Raw genomic sequence first — 20,330 nt, forward strand, 5'->3', positions numbered from 1 at the left:
GGACTGGACTGTTCCCATGAGGCACAGGGTCAGAGCTGATTTGCATATAGCCAGTGTCTAACCCAGGGTGGTGTGGAGTGCAAAAAAACGATGGATTTAGGCCCAGATCCTTGTACTGGGGTGAATGTATGACATTGTTCTACATTCTGTCCATCAACTGTATTTTTTGCAATTTTCACCCCGAGTGGGCTGGGTATGCTCAGACGTGAGTCCCAGGCTCTCCACACCACTGGAGTCAAGCTATCCAGGCTGATGAAGGCTGATAGCCAGAAACCGGTCATTGGATGCTTGATTCCGGTCTGGGAAAGACATGGCTTGTTAGTTCGGACTGGACTGTTCCCATGAGGCACAGGGTCAGAGCTGATTTGCATATAGCCAGTGTCTAACCCAGGGTGGTGTGGAGTGCAAAAAAACGATGGATTTAGGCCCAGATCCTTGTACTGGGGTGAATGTATGACATTGTTCTACATTCTGTCCATCAACTGTGTTTTTTGCAATTTTCACCCCGAGTGGGCTTGGTATGCTCAGACGTGAGTCCGAGGCTCTCCACACCACTGGAGTCAAGCTATCCAGGCTGATGAAGGCTGATAGCCAGAAACCGGTCTTTGGATGCTTGATTCCGGTCTGGGAAAGACATGGCTTGGTAGTTCGGACTGGACTGTTCCCATGAGGCACAGGGTCAGAGCTGATTTGCATATAGCCAGTGTCTTACCCAGGGTGGTGTGGAGTGCAAAAAAACAATGGATTTAGGCCCAGATCCTTGTACTGGGGTGAATGTATGACATTGTTCTACATTCTGTCCATCAACTGTGTTTTTTGCAATTTTCACCCCGAGTGGGGTGGGTATGCTCAGACGTGAGTCCCAGGCTCTCCACACCACTGGAGTCAAGCTATCCAGGCTGATGAAGGCTGATAGCCAGAAACCGGTCCTTGGATGCTTGATTCCGGTCTGGGAAAGACATGGCTTTGTTGTTCGGACTGGACTGTTCCCATGAGGCACAGGGTCAGAGCTGATTTGCATATAGCCAGTGTCTAACCCAGGGTGGTGTGGAGTGCAAAAAAACGATGGATTTAAGCCCAGATCCTTGTACTGGGGTGAATGTATGACACTGTTCTACATTCTGTCCATCAACTGTGTTTTTTGCAATTTTCACCCGAGTGGGCTGGGTATGCTCAGACGTGAGTCCCAGGCTCTCCACACCACTGGAGTCAAGCTATCCAGGCTGATGAAGGCTGATAGCCAGAAACCGGTCCTTGGATGCTTGATTCCGGTCTGGGAAAGACATGGCTTGGTAGTTCGGACTGGACTGTTCCCATGAGGCACAGGGTCAGAGCTGATTTGAATATATCCAGTGTCTAACCCAGGGTGGTGTGGAGTGCAAAAAAACTATGGATTTAGGCCCAGATCCTTGTACTGGGGTGAATGTATGACATTGTTCTACATTCTGTCCATCAACTGTGTTTTTTGCAATTTTCACCCCGAGTGGGCTGTGTATGCTCAGACGTGAGTCCCAGGCTCTCCCCACCACTGGAGTCAAGCTATCCAGGCTGATGAAGGCTGATAGCCAGAAACCGGTCCTTGGATGCTTGATTCCGGTCTGGGAAAGACATGGCTTGGTAGTTCGGACTGGACTGTTCCCATGAGGCACAGGGTCAGAGCTGATTTGCATATAGCCAGTGTCTAACCCAGGGTGGTGTGGAGTGCAAAAAAACGATGGATTTAGGCCCAGATTCTTGTACTGGGGTGAATGTATGACATCGTTCTACATTCTGTCCATCAACTGTGTTTTTTGCAATTTTCACCCCGAGTGGGCTGGGTATGCTCAGACGTGAGTCCCAGGCTCTCCACACCACTGGAGTCAAGCTATCCAGGCTGATGAAGGCTGGTCCTTGGATGCTTGATTCCGGTCTGGGAAAGACATGGCTTGGTAGTTCGGACTGGACTGTTCCCATGAGGCACAGGGTCAGAGCTGATTTGCATATAGCCAGTGTCTAACCCAGGGTGGTGTGGAGTGCAAAAAAAGAATGGATTTAGGCCCAGATCCTTGTACTGGGGTGAATGTATGACATTGTTCTACATTCTGTCCATCAACTGTGTTTTTTGCAATTTTCACCCCGAGTGGGCTGGGTATGCTCAGACGTGAGTCCCAGGCTCTCCACACCACTGGAGTCAAGCTATCCAGGCTGATGAAGGCTGATAGCCAGAAACCGGTCCTTGGATCCTTGATTCCGGTCTGGGAAAGACATGGCTTGGTAGTTCGGACTGGACTGTTCCCATGAGGCACAGGGTCAGAGCTGATTTGCATATAGCCGGTGTCTAACCCAGGGTGGTGTGGAGTGCAAAAAAACGATGGATTTATGCCCAGATCCTTGTACTGGGGTGAATGTATGACATTGTTCTACATTCTGTCCATCAACTGTGTTTTTTGCAATTTTCACCCCGAGTGGGCTGGGTATGCTCAGACGTGAGTCCCAGGCTCTCCACACCACTGGAGTCAAGCTATCCAGGCTGATGAAGGCTGATAGCCAGAAACCGGTCCTTGGATGCTTGATTCCGGTCTGGGAAAGACATGGCTTGGTAGTTCGGACTGGACTGTTCCCATGAGACACAGGGTCAGAGCTGATTTGCATATAGCCAGTGTCTAACCCAGGGTGGTGTGGAGTGCAAAAAAACGATTGATTTATGCCCAGATCCTTGTACTGGGGTGAATGTATGACATTGTTCTACATTCTGTCCATCAACTGTGTTTTTTGCAATTTTCACCCCGAGTGGGCTGGGTATGCTCAGACGTGAGTCCCAGGCTCTCCACACCACTGGAGTCAAGCTATCCAGGCTGATGAAGGCTGATAGCCAGAAACCGGTCCTTGGATGCTTGATTCCGGTCTGGGAAAGACATGGCTTGGTAGTTCGGACTGGACTGTTCCCATGAGGCACAGGGTCAGAGCTGATTTGCATATAGCCAGTGTCTAACCCAGGGTGGTGTGGAGTGCAACAAAAACGATGGATTTAGGCCCAGATCCTTGTACTGGGGTGAATGTATGACATTGTTCTACATTCTGTCCATCAACTGTGTTTTTTGCAATTTTCACCCCGAGTGGGCTGGGTATGCTCAGACGTGAGTCCCAGGCTCTCCACACCACTGGAGTCAAGCTATCCAGGCTGATGAAGGCTGATAGCCAGAAACCGGTCCTTGGATGCTTGATTCCGGTCTGGGAAAGACATGGCTTGGTAGTTCGGACTGGACTGTTCCCATGAGGCACAGGGTCAGAGCTGATTTGCATATAGCCAGTGTCTAACCCAGGGTGGTGTGGAGTGCAAAAAAACGATGGATTTAGGCCCAGATCCTTGTACTGGGGTGAATGTATGACATTGTTCTACATTCTGTCCATCAACTGTGTTTTTTGCAATTTTCACCCCGAGTGGGCTGGGTATGCTCAGACGTGAGTCCCAGGCTCTCCACACCACTGGAGTCAAGCTATCCAGGCTGATGAAGGCTGATAGCCAGAAACCGGTCATTGGATGCTTGATTCCGGTCTGGGAAAGACATGGCTTGGTAGTTCGGACTGGACTGTTCCCATGAGGCACAGGGTCAGAGCTGATTTGCATATAGCCAGTGTCTAACCCAGGGTGGTGTGGAGTGCAAAAAAACTATGGATTTAGGCCCAGATCCTTGTACTGGGGTGAATGTATGACATTGTTCTACATTCTGTCCATCAACTGTGTTTTTTGCAATTTTCACCCCGAGTGGGCTGGGTATGCTCAGACGTGAGTCCCAGGCTCTCCACACCACTGGAGTCAAGCTATCCAGGCTGATGAAGGCTGATAGCCAGAAACCGGTCCTTGGATGCTTGATTCCGGTCTGGGAAAGACATGGCTTGGTAGTTCGGACTGGACTGTTCCCATGAGGCACAGGGTCAGAGCTGATTTGCATATAGCCAGTGTCTAACCCAGGGTGGTGTGGAGTGCAAAAAAACGATGGATTTAGGCCCAGATCCTTGTACTGGGGTGAATGTATGACACTGTTCTACATTCTGTCCATCAACTGTGTTTTTTGCAATTTTCACCCCGAGTGGGCTGGGTATGCTCAGACGTGAGTCCCAGGCTCTCCACACCACTGGAATCAAGCTATCCAGGCTGATGAAGGCTGATAGCCAGAAACCAGTCCTTGGATGCTTGATTCCGGTCTGGGAAAGACATGGCTTGGTAGTTCGGACTGGACTGTTCCCATGAGGCACAGGGTCAGAGCTGATTTGCATATAGCCAGTGTCTAACCCAGGGTGGTGTGGAGTGCAAAAAAACGATGGATTTAGGCCCAGATCCTTGTACTGGGGTGAATGTATGACATTGTTCTACATTCTGTCCATCAACTGTGTTTTTTGCAATTTTCACCCCGAGTGGGCTGGGTATGCTCAGACGTGAGTCCCAGGCTCTCCACACCACTGGAGTCAAGCTATCCAGGCTGATGAAGGCTGATAGCCAGAAACCGGTCCTTGGATGCTTGATTCCGGTCTGGGAAAGACATGGCTTGGTAGTTCGGACTGGACTGTTCCCGTGAGGCACAGGGTCAGAGCTGATTTGCATATAGCCAGTGTCTAACCCAGGGTGGTGTGGAGTGCAAAAAAACGATGGATTTAGGCCCAGATCCTTGTACTGGAGTGAATGTATGACATTGTTCTACATTCTGTCCATCAACTGTGTTTTTTGCAATTTTCACCCCGAGTGGGCTGGGTATGCTCAGCCGTGAGTCCCAGGCTCTCCACACCACTGGAGTCAAGCTATCCAGGCAGATGAAGGCTGATAGCCAGAAACCGGTCCTTGGATGCTTGATTCCGGTCTGGGAAAGACATGGCTTGGTAGTTCGGACTGGACTGTTCCCATGAGGCACAGGGTCAGAGCTGATTTGCATATAGCCAGTGTCTAACCCAGGGTGGTGTGGAGTGCAAAAAAACGATGGATTGAGGCCCAGATCCTTGTACTGGGGTGAATGTATGACATTGTTCTACATTCTGTCCATCAACTGTGTTTTTTGCAATTTTCACCCCGAGTGGGCTGGGTATGCTCAGCCGTGAGTCCCAGGCTCTCCACACCACTGGAGTCAAGCTATCCAGGCTGATGAAGGCTGATAGCCAGAAACCGGTCCTTGGATGCTTGATTCCGGTCTGGGAAAGACATGGCTTGGTAGTTCGGACTGGACTGTTCCCATGAGGCACAGGGTCAGAGCTGATTTGCATATAGCCAGTGTCTAACCCAGGGTGGTGTGGAGTGCAAAAAAACGATGGATTTAGGCCCAGATCCTTGTACTGGGGTGAATGTATGACATTGTTCTACATTCTGTCCATCAACTGTATTTTTTGCAATTTTCACCCCGAGTGGGCTGGGTATGCTCAGACGTGAGTCCCAGGCTCTCCACACCACTGGAGTCAAGCTATCCAGGCTGATGAAGGCTGATAGCCAGAAACCGGTCATTGGATGCTTGATTCCGGTCTGGGAAAGACATGGCTTGTTAGTTCGGACTGGACTGTTCCCATGAGGCACAGGGTCAGAGCTGATTTGCATATAGCCAGTGTCTAACCCAGGGTGGTGTGGAGTGCAAAAAAACGATGGATTTAGGCCCAGATCCTTGTACTGGGGTGAATGTATGACATTGTTCTACATTCTGTCCATCAACTGTGTTTTTTGCAATTTTCACCCCGAGTGGGCTTGGTATGCTCAGACGTGAGTCCGAGGCTCTCCACACCACTGGAGTCAAGCTATCCAGGCTGATGAAGGCTGATAGCCAGAAACCGGTCTTTGGATGCTTGATTCCGGTCTGGGAAAGACATGGCTTGGTAGTTCGGACTGGACTGTTCCCATGAGGCACAGGGTCAGAGCTGATTTGCATATAGCCAGTGTCTTACCCAGGGTGGTGTGGAGTGCAAAAAAACAATGGATTTAGGCCCAGATCCTTGTACTGGGGTGAATGTATGACATTGTTCTACATTCTGTCCATCAACTGTGTTTTTTGCAATTTTCACCCCGAGTGGGGTGGGTATGCTCAGACGTGAGTCCCAGGCTCTCCACACCACTGGAGTCAAGCTATCCAGGCTGATGAAGGCTGATAGCCAGAAACCGGTCCTTGGATGCTTGATTCCGGTCTGGGAAAGACATGGCTTTGTTGTTCGGACTGGACTGTTCCCATGAGGCACAGGGTCAGAGCTGATTTGCATATAGCCAGTGTCTAACCCAGGGTGGTGTGGAGTGCAAAAAAACGATGGATTTAAGCCCAGATCCTTGTACTGGGGTGAATGTATGACACTGTTCTACATTCTGTCCATCAACTGTGTTTTTTGCAATTTTCACCCGAGTGGGCTGGGTATGCTCAGACGTGAGTCCCAGGCTCTCCACACCACTGGAGTCAAGCTATCCAGGCTGATGAAGGCTGATAGCCAGAAACCGGTCCTTGGATGCTTGATTCCGGTCTGGGAAAGACATGGCTTGGTAGTTCGGACTGGACTGTTCCCATGAGGCACAGGGTCAGAGCTGATTTGAATATATCCAGTGTCTAACCCAGGGTGGTGTGGAGTGCAAAAAAACTATGGATTTAGGCCCAGATCCTTGTACTGGGGTGAATGTATGACATTGTTCTACATTCTGTCCATCAACTGTGTTTTTTGCAATTTTCACCCCGAGTGGGCTGTGTATGCTCAGACGTGAGTCCCAGGCTCTCCCCACCACTGGAGTCAAGCTATCCAGGCTGATGAAGGCTGATAGCCAGAAACCGGTCCTTGGATGCTTGATTCCGGTCTGGGAAAGACATGGCTTGGTAGTTCGGACTGGACTGTTCCCATGAGGCACAGGGTCAGAGCTGATTTGCATATAGCCAGTGTCTAACCCAGGGTGGTGTGGAGTGCAAAAAAACGATGGATTTAGGCCCAGATTCTTGTACTGGGGTGAATGTATGACATCGTTCTACATTCTGTCCATCAACTGTGTTTTTTGCAATTTTCACCCCGAGTGGGCTGGGTATGCTCAGACGTGAGTCCCAGGCTCTCCACACCACTGGAGTCAAGCTATCCAGGCTGATGAAGGCTGGTCCTTGGATGCTTGATTCCGGTCTGGGAAAGACATGGCTTGGTAGTTCGGACTGGACTGTTCCCATGAGGCACAGGGTCAGAGCTGATTTGCATATAGCCAGTGTCTAACCCAGGGTGGTGTGGAGTGCAAAAAAAGAATGGATTTAGGCCCAGATCCTTGTACTGGGGTGAATGTATGACATTGTTCTACATTCTGTCCATCAACTGTGTTTTTTGCAATTTTCACCCCGAGTGGGCTGGGTATGCTCAGACGTGAGTCCCAGGCTCTCCACACCACTGGAGTCAAGCTATCCAGGCTGATGAAGGCTGATAGCCAGAAACCGGTCCTTGGATCCTTGATTCCGGTCTGGGAAAGACATGGCTTGGTAGTTCGGACTGGACTGTTCCCATGAGGCACAGGGTCAGAGCTGATTTGCATATAGCCGGTGTCTAACCCAGGGTGGTGTGGAGTGCAAAAAAACGATGGATTTATGCCCAGATCCTTGTACTGGGGTGAATGTATGACATTGTTCTACATTCTGTCCATCAACTGTGTTTTTTGCAATTTTCACCCCGAGTGGGCTGGGTATGCTCAGACGTGAGTCCCAGGCTCTCCACACCACTGGAGTCAAGCTATCCAGGCTGATGAAGGCTGATAGCCAGAAACCGGTCCTTGGATGCTTGATTCCGGTCTGGGAAAGACATGGCTTGGTAGTTCGGACTGGACTGTTCCCATGAGACACAGGGTCAGAGCTGTTTTGCATATAGCCAGTGTCTAACCCAGGGTGGTGTGGAGTGCAAAAAACGATGGATTTAGGCCCAGATCCTTGTACTGGGGTGAATGTATGACATTGTTCTACATTCTGTCCATCAACTGTGTTTTTTGCAATGTTCACCCCGAGTGGGCTGGGTATGCTCAGACGTGAGTCCCCGGCTCTCCATACCACTGGAGTCAAGCTATCCAGGCTGATGAAGGCTGATAGCCAGAAACCGGTCCTTGGATGCTTGATTCCGGTCTGGGAAAGACATGGTTTGGTAGTTCGGACTGGACTGTTCCCATGAGGCACAGGGTCAGAGCTGATTTGCATATAGCCAGTGTCTAACCCAGGGTGATGTGGAGTGCAAAAAAACGATGGATTTAGGCCCAGATCCTTGTACTAGGGTGAATGTATGACATTGTTCTACATTCTGTCCATCAATTGTGTTTTTTGCACTTTAAAGGGCTGCATGTCCTGGGAGCAATAAAAGTTAGTGCATAATGTCAGCCTCCGTTGTCTTTAATGAAATCAAGATTCTCTCAGCATGATAATTGGAGAATCGTCATTGTAAATTTATCAGAAAAATATTGCACGACTAATGCAGTCTTAAATTAACGCAAGACAACCCTGGATATACTGCAAAAACAGAAAAAAAACATGGTGGCGGGGACGAAGACAGTTGGGTTTCTGCAACCTCAAACATCTGTACAGACCATATGACTGGAGAACCGCAGCCATTGAGTGCCGACTGAATTGTATGGCGACATACATTTTGCTGGCTAAAATTCAGATTTTCTCTTCCAGTGCGTAATTAACTCACCATGCAGTTAAAATAATTTGATAATGACGATTTGATTTGGATCCACAAAATAGAAATATGGTTTGCACATTAATCCACTTGCCATGCACACGGACATTGGTCCTAGCTGCAGGCTATTGAAATGAATAAGTTAAGGGCTTGCAGAGTGAATTCCGCTTGGCATCAGCCTGAGGGCTTAGAGACTAAACAGAGCAAAGTCCTGGTTGAGGAAGTACGCAGAGTGAGTCTAGGTTGTCACATAGGTACGGTCAAATAATTCTCCTTTGGATTCGTAGGGACTATGTGAATTACACTGTGCAGCCTGTTGGTGACTGTAGATTGCTCAACACATAATTACTATGATCTGGTGGCAACATAGCTCAAAGATGTATCAAGCTCGCCGCAACTTTTCTAAGTGGCCTAAATAGCACAAGTTGAAATCTAGGAATTGTAATCTCAGCAATCCATCCTCCTGAGTTTTGATAGTAACATCTGTTATTTAAAGCACTTAAAATGGCAGAAGAATTGAATTAAGTGGTATATTTAAAACAAGTCATTATCAGTAAGATTGTGTGGGAAGCACATGGTTTATTTTACTAGGATACAATCCAGTCAATGTCACCAAAGTTCACTTCAGGGATACTGTAGAGTAAAATGTAATGAAATGGTTTGCGGTCAATGGTCGAATAAATACTTCTCAGCATCAGGGAATTTAAAAGTCCTGTGAATAAGTTCGTATTTGGCCTGCAATGCTCATGGGTGCAAGCTGAGTTCAAAATGGTGCAATTAGCAGGTTTTTGTCAATGTAATCAGGCATTTTGTTATTGAGATAGGTTGTCAAATACTTTCAAGGTGCTCTAAAGGAAACCTAATGGCATGTAGAATGACCGTCTTGTATGGACTCAGGTATCTGATGTGTTGCATAATGTGCATTGGCTAATTGGGCAAACACGTTGCCATTTAAGTAGCTGGACTTTATAATTAATTCTATTTTTTATTTATTGGAGATATATCTTTAGTGGGACCTACCTGCAAAGCCACCACCGAGCTTTTCAAATATCATATTACAAAGAACAGTAACCTCAGTTCTTGATAATAATCAGGAACAGTAATAATAGTTATGAATATGGTGTATAGATAGCTAGGTGGCATTTGAAAAAGGGGGCTTTTGGGGTTTTACGAGATTGAAGCAAACTGTGCATCAGTCCTAGCTTCTGTAGGAGCTGATTCCAAATTCCTGGAGCTTCACATAAGAATACCTGTTTCTTTGTCTTTGTCTGTTTTGGTTTTGGGGTCTCCAGTTGGAGGCCTGAGTTGCCTCTAGTGTTATTCTCACTTCCTGAGTGTGCAGCGTAGTATGCATTATAGATAAAATGTGATATTTTAGCCTCTTTGGCAAGGCGAGCACCCACATTGAGGTGTGCCAGGGTGGGTTGTGGGAGACCTGAGTGTGAAGCACTGCCTCTGTCAAGGTGAGAGAGGACTAGAGCCGGCATTCCTTCTCTGAAGTTAGTCTGAGGGATATACTGTTTTAGTTACATGTTTAGTCGTGTGCTGCAGACAGCTCTTGTGTTGTTTTTGAAATATTTCCAATACTAACCTCATTGGGGCAGGATGTCAGGATTCAAACATCTTAGCGTCTTCAAACGTTACCAATATAAACTACTTTCATGTGAAGTTTAACATGGCGGTAACTGTGTGTTCTTGCCTGTACAAACTAAGTTTGCAGGGACTACACGTTCCATGATGCCTAGGGAGGACTTGAGGAGATCTGAATGATCATGGGGAGTTTATAGGAGGAGTCTGTACACCGTTCAGTGTCTGTAATTCATTCGTGATGTGGTTGCAGAAGCTGGTACTTTGGGAGAGACTGTTTGTCTCTCATTTGGATATCGCAGCTATTTGGAAAAGCTGTCTTTTGGAAAGATAAAGATGAAGACGGTATTTGTAGCATGTGAAAGAAGCCTGCTGCCCTCACAGATCCAGGGCCGTTTTTGAAGCATAGCTGCAATATCGGCCTCTGTAACAAAATCGTCCTAAACCAGCCCTGGCAACCAGCTCGCCCGCACCCCCAACCCCCGGGCGGCTGGCCGAGAACTTTGCCAGGGCCAGTTTTTGTTCCCAGTCCGGCCCTGCCCAGATCAAAGTGAACCTGAGTTTATAAATGAAGTCAGCAGCTGTGTTCATGATTGTCTACGTTTCTTCAATTTCATCAAATTAAACTTATTCATTATCAGCTCACTGGAAAAAGCTGTATTCTTTGGAGCTACAGAATTGAACCAAAGGTCATCTGAGTTAAAAATTAATTTAAAAAAAGACATAAATCCTTCCTTTCTGTTAGTTGTATTCTTTGGAGCTGTGGAGTTAAACTAAAAGGTCACATGAGTTAAAAAAATACATAAATTATTCCTTTATGTTGGTGCTTACTTATTATTCTTTATTTGAGTTTTATATAGCGCTGGCTAGATCCGGAGGTATCAGATTGCTTTACATAAGGTTCCACAGAATTACAAAATTACATCAGTTACCGGTTACATCAGTTACTAGAAAAATATTTCAAGAGTGTAGAAGACGAAATAAATGGAGCTTAGAAGGGTAAGGCGGTGGGGTAAAAGCAGTAGGAGGGAGATAGGATGGAGAGACGAAGGAGAGTCTGCCCAAAGTCCTGCTCGGTAGGTGACAGCTGAGGGGGAAGCCCAAAGCCCATTTCCTCTATACCTATCAGCTAGCTCCACCAGGCATCTGCCAAACAGCTAGGTCTCAACGGAAAAACAACTAAAGAGCAAGGAGGAAGGATAAATGGATCATAAAGGAGACAGTGGGAGGAGTAAAGGGGTAGGAGGGAGAATACAATGGAGTGACGAAGTGAGGTATGCCCACAGGCCATCTCCTCTTTAGCTATCTAGTAGCTCCACCGGGCATTGGCCAAAAAGCTAGGTCTCCACTGTCAGGGTCCTCCCTTAGGGTGATTGTTTTTGTCCCCTGGCAACGATCTTCTGCAGGCGCCATTTTGCGGTCAGGCGCATTTCACAAAAAAGGCTCACGGGGAGTATTGATTTCCATTAACCTAAGAGTCTAAAGGAGGACAGTTCATTGATATGTAGCTTTTGTCAGTTCACCCCTTGGAAGAGCTTTGATCTGCCCTTATTGTCCCTTCTGGGCCCCAGTCTTTTTGTTGCTCCTTCCCTCCTGCACATTATTTACCTTGCACGCCTTCTAGGCACTCGCGGAGGTATTGATGCCTGTATTTGTCCCAGCGGCCGTCTTTTTGACGTCAGGCAGGCAGCTTGGGGGCTTTCTTACCTGTTCAGGTGCTGCTGGGGAGCCCCTGTTCCTGTTGTCCCCTATGCCCCAGGTGCCGATGCTCGCTGCGGCGTCTCAATGGGTGTCTTACAGGTAATCTTGCCAGCCCCAGGCTTCTCTGTCAGCGAGTGTCCACGCCTCAAAACGTAGCATGCCAGGCCCTGCACTTGTCGCCTCTTTACCCCTCTCCTCACTGGGAGCATCGCCTGAACGCCAGCTTCTCGCTAGTGCTGTCTGGGGGGTCTCTATTGAGTCAGCGTGCTCGGGTTGCAGTCACAAAACATCACTCCGCTCCCCTCGGAAACGGATCGCGTAAGTCTCATGGAGAAAGAGCCGCGGGCTCTCTCAATTCACTCCTTCAGGGGAACATGAACAAAATAAAAAAGGCAAAGCTGTTAAGGTGAAAAAAGACTTTGGTTATCTACAGACTCTTATATTCATTGCTTGAAGTAAAGCAAATGGGCTGTCTTTATTTTTCTGTCCTTTTTAATTTTGCTTCTGAAACAAATGCAATGAGAATTGCTCAACAAAATCATGAAAAAGACTGAACTAGTGGTGATGATGAACCAATGAATATTATATCAATGGTGGCAGCATTGGTCGTGAAATACTTTTCTTTACAATCTTATGAGGAACTCTTCCAAAAGATTTACATAAACTTTTTCTTTCTTTTCTTGTTTGAGTATGTATGAGGAACATTGGTGATTATCTTGATGAGTTGTTGTGGTCTATGTAGTATGGGCTTGCCGGCTTATTTATTATTTGTATCCACAGGTTCAGACAGGGAATCTAAGCTTGGTAATCACAAGAGTGTAGATTACGCAGAGGTGGCAAAGGTGATTCCGCTATTAAGTCTCAGGTAAATCTGATACACTTTAGTGAGAATTTATGAGAGTAGGTGTTCTTTCATTTGCTAATCTTGTTTCATTTCTTTTTCAGGTTGTTTTTCCTGTTCCCTGCTGCTCCCTTCCTCATACACTTTCCCTCACTTGATCACTCTCAAACTCTGTGCTTTTCTTGGTATTCAGAATTGGAGATATCAAGAGTTGGACCATATTGTTTGTCGCTCTGATACTGAGGAGTTTTCTCGCGCCATTGCGAGCCCTTGACATAGCATGCCTTAGGTTTGTCACTAATCTGTAACACAGTAGGTCAAAGCTCCTGGTCCAGTGTGTGATGTGGGACAGAGTACAACTGTACCTCATCTCTCTAAGCATACCTGCTGCTTGGACTCTGAATTATAAGGTTATGGATCCAAGAACAATGTTGTAAACAGTATTTAGGACACAGTATTTATGGCAGATAATATTTCGGCATACAATATTCTGACATAAATCGTTTTCTAGTTCATTTTATGCAGGACAGATACCCGCTCACTCATGGTGCCGGAGCTTGGGTGCCTGTACCACAGTTACGTTTTGGGCAAGTATCTTTGGTGGCTGCTTGTCCCTATCCCCTGTGTACATTTTCAAATTTCTGTGCTTTGGAAGAGTAATATTATCTATCTTTTGATAAGGCAGACTGGAAAAAATCTGTATCCGGGTTCCGCATCCCTCCTCCTGTGCCTTTTTTTTCTTGTTTTTTGTAGGGGGTGCTGTATTATTTTTTTCTTTAAAAGGGATGCTCTCATATGGCCCAGCTTATACAAGATGCCACCTCAAACCTGATTATTTCCCTTCTTCCCTCCCTTTTTAGGTCTTGTGGCGTTAACCGCGCGAAAGCGCGGTCTCGCCAGAGACCTATAGTGAGCGACTCAGCTTTCCAGGAGACAAGAGCTGGCCACGCGCATCTTCCAAAATGCGATCGGAGCGGGCCGCGCGCGCGAGAACACGCACGCTGTGGCCATCTCCTGTCTCCTGGGAAGCTCCACACACAGCCACACCTCCCCCTGCACGCATGCGCACACACAGAGACACACACACAAGCGCACATACACGCATGCACACATACAGAGACACCCCCCTGCCGCCGCACACATACACGCGCGCCCACACACACACACGAGTGCACCGAGCCCCCCCCCCGCTGCCCCCCTACAACGCCAGAGTCTTAAAGTAGGCTATACCACGGCCTGCCACTATTTACACAGGACAATGACGTGCAACACTTTCTACATACTTCGGTTTTCTTGTGCAGGTGTGGTGCCTTAACCAAGTCCCTTTAAAAACAGAATGAGCAGGACCCAGATATAACTCCAACACCTCAAAATGAGAATAAATAGGCTTCTTTCTTATCGGTTTCAACGGGAAACAACCTTTACGCAACTTTTACAACGAACTACCATTACAACGAAACTTTTACAACGCAAAAACTTTTACAACGCATACCATTACAACGCAGGATTTTACAACGCAAGTACCTTTACAACGCATACCATTACAACGTAAGTATTGGTAAGTATATAATTATTTTTAAAATATTATATGTTTGGGTTTTTGGGTAAAGGGGTATTTTTAGGGTTCAGGGTCAGTTTTGGGTTTTTGGGTAAAGGGGTATTTTTAGGGTTCAGGGTCAGTTTTCAGTTTTTGGGTAAAGGGGTATTTTTAGGGTTTAGGGTCAGTTTTCAGTTTTTGGGTAAAGGGGTATTTTTAGGGTTCAGGGTCAGTTTTCAGTTTTTGGGTAAAGGGGTATTTTTAGGGTTCAGGGTCAGTTTTCAGTTTTTGGGTAAAGGGGTATTTTTAGGGTTCAGGGTCAGTTTTCAGTTTTTTGGTAAAGGGGTATTTTTAGGGTTCAGGGTCAGTTTTGGGTTTTTGGGTAAAGGGGTATTTTTAGGGTTCAGGGACAGTTTTGGGTTTTTGGGGTACAGGGTTAATTTGTAAAAATAAAATAAAATTATATTTAAATTAAATTAATTAAATCTAATTAAATAACATTTAATTATATTTTAATAATTTAAAATAATTTATATTAAAAAAATATTATATACTTACCAATATTTACGTTGTAATGGTATGCGTTGTAAAGGTACTTGCGTTGTAAAATCTTGCGTTGTAATGGTATGCGTTGTAAAAAAATTTGCGTTGTAAAAAATTCGTTGTAATGGTAGTCGTTGTAAAAGTATGCGTTGTAACGTCATACATCCGTTTCAACATTTCCATAGGTCTTATAGTTGGCTGCTGCACAAAGTGCTATGTTAAGGCCTAAGAATTAGACAGTTGTAAAACCAAAAGCAACAGAGTAAGAGTTCGCCTTTTAAGGCACTGCTTAAATCCAACGTCTCACTGTCTTCCAAACAGTGAAAATATACATATAAAATGAGCCGTGGAAAGATCCAGGTCATGCCTTCCAAGGTCCCCCACTTCCCCACCCTAACTAACACTACCGGGTCAGGTGAAGGGTCTTTCCCTGATACAAATGCTTGGAGACTGCATGGTGCCGTGTCTTTGGTGGACCGAGGTGTCTTCGCGACACCTAGTGGGTGGTCTACACGGACAGATATAGAACCGGCTCTTGCATTCAGGTAAGTAAGGGCCTCAAAGCAGACAGTCCCATTGACAATACAACAGCCACCTCGCTCCCTCCCGCACCCTACAAAGAAAGCTGGCCCACTCACCCCGCGAGGAGCGCTGGTCTCAGCGCTGCCTGGGTCTCGGAAGAGGAAACGGAGGCCTCTGTGAACCGGCTCACCGATCACGCGCGAGAACGGAGAGGGGAGAAGGCGGCGATAGAAGTAAAAGACGGACACGTCTGCCACAGTCTGTCGTCTATTTCTGATGGTTCTGCCGCCATCTTTGGGCAGTAGCATATTCTAGCCTGCCCTTTACTAGATTGAAACAGTACAGCAAAACATCCAAGCCTATAATGAACATGATTGTTCTCTGGTCGAATTGACGATTTTTCAATGTAGCAGCGACATATAATCAAAAACGGAACAATTTTTCTCTCCGAAAATTCGTCTACTGATGTAATTTTTATTATGATTCTAAAACGTTAGAAGGAATTGTTGACAGTATTATGTGATTTAGCGACAATTTCGTTCAGCCGTTTGCACTGCAAGATGGCCGCCACCCAAGAAGTCCCAGAGTCCACGTATAATCGCTCTTGCTCTTCCACTCAAGTTTGCTGCTGTGTGTTAACACTTAAGCGGAGCTATGCATACCTGCAGACTAGGTAGTTGGGTGTGGCTTGACGGTATCTATGGTTTTCTGGATTTCCATAGTTGCCGAGACTTAAGTTTGATTATATGTGAAATGTCATGGTGTGTCTATGAGTGAGTGCCATTTTACCGCCGGTACGGTCCAAAAATTATACTTTGTCTGGGCTCTGATGCTAGGAGCAGTCTAAAAACTGTACGTACCACACCTGAACGATGTGGATAAATAAAACAAGCAATAACAATGCCAATTGGTCTTACCTATGTGAGATCTATTAGCTTTGTCAATGTTTTCTAAGGCATGTTGCACAGCTGCTGTGTAACATGACTTAATGTCAAGAAAAAAGTGATGACGCGGCCATTGTTGACCTTGTCATAGCGCGTTTTTTAAGTCATGTTGCACAACAGCCTATGCTGCAGTGCATGTATTTGAAACAAGCATTTGCAATGCAATAGGTCTCACATTTATGCAAGTTTAAGTTATTGGCTTTGTAAATGACAATGCCTTTTATTTATGTTTTGAAAAACAAAACATGATTAATAGACATTGTAATTTACAATGCCATTAGCTCAAACTCGCATAAATGCGAGACCTATTGCATTGCAAATGGTTGTTAAAAATGTTTCCTACCTGGACCACTTGCTGCTTGTTATTTTACAAAGTGGTGCCAGCAAGGAAAAGTCAAACAGCCAAAAGGGTGCAGCAACAAGGCAACTAACCATAAAGGCGTTCAGCGAAGGAGAGTCAAGGTAGCCCTGGTTCTGTACTGGCTGGAAACAGAGTAGTTCAAGGACATTTTATTGTGGGACATTCACCAATGCCCTTTTGGTACCAGTGTCTGTACTGCTGTCATGACTTCCTCTTCTTGTGTGTGGCCCTCCCCCAGAGCTGGCCCAAGTACTTGTGTCCTTCCACTGCTTGTGATTTTGAGAGCTAATTTTTTTTATGTTGAGGCACTTAACACAGAGTGCATCTTTTGCAGCTGGCTCTGTTCTGAATTTCTTCCCTGTCTGTCTTCTCCTTTCAACTTTCCCTTAGTCAAGTTTGATAGTAAGCTTTCACTTTATTCCGCTTAGAAGGAAAGCTGTTGGATTCTGGAGTGAAACTCTGCAGTTTGGCTGTGTGATTTATTACAGACACTCATAGTTCACAGTGATAAAGCGAATAATGGTCATCTGCGGCCATAGATTGCCCAGAGTCAGCAGTTGCAGGATTCATGTCTTTGTTTCACGACTCGTTTACTCAGGCTTCAAAGCCTACATGTACTTTCTTGTTTATGAACGGGCTTAATTCATGTACAGATCAAATTCTTTCTGTAAGGGTGGTGCAACACTTACCAAGTGCTTGACGAAATAGAAAAACAAACTGATGACTTCTTTACAGGAATGGCTCACAACATTCTTTCAAACAAGAAAAGCATAAGACTGCTTACCTTGCACTTGCTCCAAGTGAATCCTTCAGGCTGTCCTTAAAGAGATCATCCTCTTCTTTTTTCAAAAGGAGAAACTGCCCCAGCACTGCATATGCCTTATTAACGCCTAACTCTTGCAATCTTGCTCCAAGCACTTTTCCAGTACCGGCGGCTCTGTAATAGTGTTTTCGCACATGGGCTCAGAGAAAAAGGGGCATAATTATCAATATGTGACACATCGAAGCTCAGCAAGCCACCTTGCTGTGCTGCTAGACAGGGAAAGGACGGGAATGCACAGTAAATAACAATATGGCACATTCCTGTCTTTTCCCAGCGCTGGTGCACAATGTGCTGCCTAATGCCAACGCAGGCACTCTTGCTCTATGGTGCAAGGGTGCCCACATTATAACAAGTATTGTGTTCGTGCAGGAAGGGTCAGCTTTCTGCACATAAACTATTCCCTGAGGCATTTTCCTCTTTCTATGCATGGTGCAGAATGCAGCACACATAGAAAGAGGAAAACAACGAGGAGAAATATAGGTATTTCTCCTCATTGTGCCTCCCCTGGGGATGCGTAGCAGTTTTGATGCATTCTAGGTCTATCATTTATGGCAAATCTGGAAATGCACAGAAATCCATGGGTGTTGTCTGGAAACAGCCATGCACCACCCATGGAATGCCTCCCTGGGGCAGAGTAAAACAACGAGGTGACTTTCTCTAATTCTGTTACTCCAGATTTATCGAGCCACTCCAGGCCAGGCAAAGGGCCTTACATGGCTTGATAAATCACATTAAGTAGTTGTGTCGCACATGCACCCTGTTGCATGTTAATTATGGCGCATGGTCTCTGTGTTTTTGTGATGATGAGACATTTCAACATGCTCTGTGGAGAGTTATGTTTAATGTAAAGGAGACAACAGTGAAAGTTTAGAAGGAGTGCTGCCATGGTCTCTATGGATAAAATGTGCTCCCTACAACCATCCTGTTAGCTCCCCCACTAATACTTCCCCGCATGAGCAGTGTCATTACGGTGTGATCACAGGCGTGCAAGACTACACACAAGAAGCCTGCATGCAAACTACTCCCTCTCCCCACCTCGGACGGGTATGCCATGGCAAATTTGCGGAATTTGAATGCATACATGATTCAATCTGAACTTGTTTCGGCCGGTCACACCTTGTTCTGACTCTCTTCTTCTAATGCCTGTGTTTTTTAATTATCCTGTCTGAGCCACCTGTATTTAAAACACGTTCTGTCAGAAGACTCTGCGCCTCATTGGAGCAGCAGCAGGGCCAGCACCAACACAAGACTTGCGTGTGCCAGTCCAGCGCCCATCACACTCCTCAAATCAGCAGGAATGTCTGGAACTATTTACAGCTTGTACTGATGGACGTCAAAGTTCTTTTCTAGGCCAATTTCATCCCCATGAGCCTGTCCCCTATTTATTTATTTATGGCTTATTTTTCACATCCGACTGTTTATGTTTTGAGGGATAAAAGGTGCACAACTTTTATTCATTGAAGAAGCCAACGTGAGCATTTACACTCAGGAACTATTGCAACTTACAGGAAAGCCATGTTAAAAACTGCACATACAATAAGTGTACATTAAATGCAACAACGTAGGCAGTGGGTATCCTGAAAATCTTGTATGGATCCGGGCCCGCTGGACCTACATTGGAAGACCCTGCATTAATGGGTTGAAAAATAACTTGGTACATGTAGGATGGCTATGTCATTCTGTGTTTACAGTTTTGGCTTTAACACTAAGTTACAAATCATTACTATTCGGGGTGTTACTGTCTAAGCAGAGCAATGGAAGCAAACCAACACTACAGCTCCCAGAATGCACTGAATTGCCAGACAGAATCCCAGAATTGGACACAGACTGTCATTATATTACGGAGTCCAATGGCCATTGGGGGGGGTAAATAACATTTGTATCAGGGTAGCTTTGCACCTTATAGGGGCAAAGAATCAGGGTTAACGAGTACGAACGAGTTTGTGTCAGTTATTTTATTTTTTTATTTGTTAGGGCCCCTCATACACTATTTTGCAAACATCGTTGGAATCATCCAAAAGTACTACTTAAAAGCAGCATGACCTCATCTTTTAATTTTTGTATGGGAAACTGTTCGTGTCAATTTTACCAGTATCACAAGGGTCTGGAGCACCACAGCTTTTAAAGGTGTAACAGTCAGAGCCCATAATTCACGTTTTATGACATGTTCTAGCCCAAATTAGTGCCTAGAGGTTCTTTGTTGATTCAATAATGGTGGAACCAGGTGAACTTTACAAGTATCTTTTGTTTTTTAATGAATATGCCAATTGTCACTGTTTTAATCAGTGCCCATACTCCTACCACGGATGTATGACGTTACAACGCATACTTTTACAACGCCTACCTTTACAATGCATTTTTTACAACGCAACATCCATTACAACGCATTCCATTACAACGCATGCATTTACAACGAATTTTTAAAAACTACCTTTACAACGCATTCCATTACATCGCATACTACCTTTACAACGCATACCATTACAACGCATAACATTACTTTGCATGTAAGGTAAATATTGGATAGTGTAGGGGTAATAATTACTATTCTAACTCCGGGGGGGTGCAACAGTAGGGTAAGTGTTGGATAGTGTAGGGGTAAAAATTACTATTCTAACTCCAGGGGGTGCAACAGTAGGGTAAGTGTTGGATAGTGTAGGGGTAAAAATTACTATTCTAACTCCAGGGGGTGCAACAGTAGGGTAAGTGTTGGATTGTGTAGGGGTAAAAATTACTATTCTAACTCCAGGGGGTGCAACAGTAGGGTAAGTGTTGGATAGTGTAGGGGTACTATGTGTTGTTATGCTATGCGTTGTAATGGTATGCGTTGTAATGACTGCGTTGTAATGACA

The sequence above is a fragment of the Lissotriton helveticus genome, chromosome 7 (genome assembly GCF_964261635.1).
Source record: "Lissotriton helveticus chromosome 7, aLisHel1.1, whole genome shotgun sequence".
Taxonomy (NCBI): Eukaryota; Metazoa; Chordata; class Amphibia; order Caudata; family Salamandridae; genus Lissotriton; species Lissotriton helveticus.